A 3,955-nucleotide genomic window follows, 5' to 3' on the forward strand; every position below is an offset into this window, starting at 1 on the left:
GCATGTATAAACACTAGACTTTTACATGTTAGTTGTAGGGGTGCTCCAGACCATCCCTTGACTCTGTGTTTGTGTTTGGTTTTTGCTTCTTAAGTTCTCAATCCATAATTTGTCTTTTCACATTGTAGACATCCTCAGCAGAGATTTCCTACCCACTCAAGGGCAGCATTTATAGAACACTTGAGGATTCCTCCTAAAGATATTGCTGTGTGTGTGTGTGTGTGTGTGTGTGTGTGTGTGTGTGCGTAGAAAACATTGCAAACTAATGAACAGTGTATGTTATGGTAGAGGAAAGGAGGTTAGAGTTGCATGATCACTAGGTGAGAGCATGCCTGGCTGCCTATGAGGCAGACTGAGCCCATGTCAGCTCCCTCTGGATCCTAACTCGGGTCACCTTGCTGCCTAAGCCGTGCCCATTTCCCCTTTTCATAGCTGAGTAAAGAGGCTGCTGATGTCGCCTCCTGGCAGTGTGCAAGGGAATTCATATATCCAACCTCACTACACCTTCTTTAGATTACCTGAACTTTGCCAGGATTAAGTGGGCAGATTGCCATGATGTAACTTCTTTGCCAAGAGCTAGAACACTGTGAACTATTCCACTCCTAACACTCCAATGTACCTGTGACTTTCAGATACTTGATTCTCCTACTCCAGTGATCATTGTAATCATTTTAAAATTGTTTTCAGGAATAAATGTTATAATATGTGACATATAACGTGTCCTGGATTGTGCAGTTACTTGAAATGTCATACCCACATGCTTTTGCTCAACAACACACATCAGTTTTTACTTTCTATACCATTTAGTCTACATGTTTGTCTTAAGTATACAATAATTCTTTGGAGTAGTCACCATATCATACTTTGAGGCAACCACAGTGAAGTGGTTGGTCAGCACATCTATCCTAATTACACTTCTGTTCTACTGAGGGCAATAGAGAAGGAACAAATGAATACATGTAGAGAATAAGAGGAGACATGTACTTTACCTGTGATGTTTCAGGAAGGCCTTTTCAGGGCCTTTAAACTAGGACCTGTAGGCTGACAAAGTGCCACCAATGGGACAAGGTGAGGAAAGCAGACAGAGCATCCACCGCAAAGATCCTGTGCTAAGGACTGGAACAGATGCTAGTGCGGCTGAAGTGGAGAGGAGGAGGGACCCTTGGGACCCTTGTGGTCAGAGAGAGGTGGGCACCACGTATCTTGGAAAGAGGCTTGCCTTTGATTTGAAGCCCAGGCAGAAACCACAGCAAGGTTTGAAGTTACAGGGAGGAGGCATCTGATATGCATTTTGAAACCCAGTCACTCTGGTGATTGCCAGGACACCAGACTGCAGCAGAGCACAGGAAATAGGGATGGGGTAAAGAGGCCCACACAGTTGTCCCTGAGAGAGAAGATGGTGGCAGCAGTACAGGTTAGGGTTGACATCTACTTGAATTAAGACAACAGAACCCACTGACGGAATGAAGGTGAAATGAGAAGGAAAAAATTGACGCTAGCTCCCGGGGCTTTGACTAGTAAGTTGTGCTCCTTCCCAGTGCAGGCAGCCTTGGAGAAAAGCAGGCTTTAAGCAGGCATACAGCTTTTATGTCTCTCTTTGGACTTGTTCAGTTTGGGCTATTCTTGAAACATTGAAGTCAAGATTTTAAAGTAAATGTTTGGTTAAGTGAGCCTGGAGATCAGAGAGGTTTGGGATGGCAATGGACACTCGGGACTGCAAGTGAGTGGCATTCAAGGTCCTGAGAATGGCTGTGCTCACAGACAGAGAAAGCACACAAGTGACGAGAGAGCTCAGCATAGTTGTCTGGGGGAAATTCTAGTACAGTGAGGTTGGAAAGAAATAAGCTAAGTGGCTGGGGAGGTTGGAGAAAACTGGTGTGTTGTTGCAGCAGTAAGTAGGGAACTGATAAGTCTGGGGAGGTCTGCTGGGAAGTCAAGAGAGAGCTGTGGATGGAGCTAGCCTATATGGAGCACCTGCCCTGATGGGAGCTGAGATGGGGGCCAAAGGGCTTACCTCAAATTAACTCCTTTAATCTTTATGTCAATTCTACAAGGTCAGTGCTTGTTATCAGGCCCACTTTACAGATTAGGATATGGAGTCTCAGAGATGTTAAGTAACTTTCAAAGTCACCAGTTGTAGGGTCAGAGGTCAGACCCAGGCAGGCTGCTTCCAGAAGCCCTGCTCAGGCCACTGACACTGGCCTGCTTCTCACAGTACCAGCTTCTAGAAATGCCCACTGTACCAGATGTGGTTGTGCACGTCTTTAATTCCAGCACTCTGGAGGCAGAGGCAGGCAGATCTCTTTAAGTTTGAAGGCAGCTTTGTCTATGTGGTGAGACCCGGTCTGGAAGAGAAAGGAAAAGAAAAGAAAAAGAAATGACCACTGCATTTGGCAGTGTGGCGACTGTTGGTGATCTATACTCAAGTAGTTTTAGCGGAAGGGTGAGGAGTCAAGGGAATATGTATAGTAGGTGTGCTGGATAGCTTTAGTGTCAACTTGACACACCTGGGTTGAGGGAGCCTCAATTGGGTAATTGCCTATATTGGACTGGCCTGTGGCCATGTCTGAGGGGCATCTTCTTGATGAGTGATGTGGGAGGGCCCAGCCCACTGTGGGTGGTGCCACCCCTGGGCAGGTGGGCCTGTGTTACAGAAGAAAGCAGACTGAGCAGGGGCCAGGGAGCAATCCAGTAAGCAGTGTTCCTTCATGGCCTGTGCTCCAGCTCCTGCCTCCAGGTTCCTGCCCTGAGTTCCTACCTTGGGCTCCCTGATGAACTTCGACCTGGGAGATGTAAGCTGAATAAACCCTTTCCTCCCGAAGTTAGTATTGGTCAGAGTATTTTATCACAGCAATGAAGAAACAAACTAAGACAGAAATTGGTACCAGAGAGTGGGTACTGCTGTGACAGACTGACCTTGGGGCTTTGGGGAGGACTGCTGAAGTGTTTGGAACTTTGGGCTGGAAAAGCCATTGTGTACTCAGAGTTTGTTGCTGTGGAGCTTGGAACAGTTATGCTGAAAGAGTTGTAGATAATGGAGGACTGTCTTGTGAAGCTTCAAAGGGAAGCAGAGACTATCAGGGCTGTTCATGTGAGATTGTGAGAATCTATGGGTTCTGGTCGACTGGGGCTGAAGAATCAGCTGTGATTAAGAAGAGACCAGAAATTGAAGTAAACATTTGCTTTACTGGGACAATTGATGCTGGTTAGCTGGGGCTGAAAAATCAGCTGTAAGTAACAAGAGACCAGCATCACTGTGGTGTAGTCTTCTGGGAGGTATTTCCTCAGCATCAGCACACAGAGGGGACCTGCACCTCTATTTCAAGCTGGAAGTAGGAGTTGGTAATGTGTAAGAGTCTCCTGCATGGTTCTGGTGTTGAAATCGTGAAGGGGTCACAGAGAGCAGCTGAGGCTTGGCACTCTGAAAGGCTAGGAAAGGCCATAGGTGAAAGTGCAGCTTCAGTTGCAGTGAAGACCCCAAGATTGAAGGGGTCATGGAGAGAATCTGGGGCTTTGCACCCCAAGAGACAGGAAGAGGCCATTGGTGAAGGTATAGCCTCAGTTTCGGTGGAGACCCCAGCTTTTTGGAGATGCCAGGACCATGGGACGACCACCAAGGACAATAGTAGGTATGGAATGGAGCTGGCTGGGGTCTGTGAGATGAGCTATATGTGCTGTGGACAGCAGAGTCAGAGAAGTGGAGCTGCCAGAACCCTATGGAGCACAGAAGATCATGAGTGAATCCCATATGTCCAGCCTTGAGCTACTTTGCTGGACTTCAGTTTTGCTTAGGTGTGTCTGATTCTTCCCTTTGAAATAAAACAGTCTTGTTTTGGATTTTACCAAAGCCCACAGTTAAGAGATTTTTAAGAGACTGAGGACTTTTAAGTGCTTGGATTTTTTAAGGACTGTGGGCTTTGAAGGTTATACTATCTTATGTTGGGATATAAATATA

This window comes from Nannospalax galili, unplaced genomic scaffold (assembly GCF_000622305.1).
Source record: "Nannospalax galili isolate Female #2095 unplaced genomic scaffold, S.galili_v1.0 scaffold1812, whole genome shotgun sequence".
Classification (NCBI taxonomy): Eukaryota; Metazoa; Chordata; class Mammalia; order Rodentia; family Spalacidae; genus Nannospalax; species Nannospalax galili.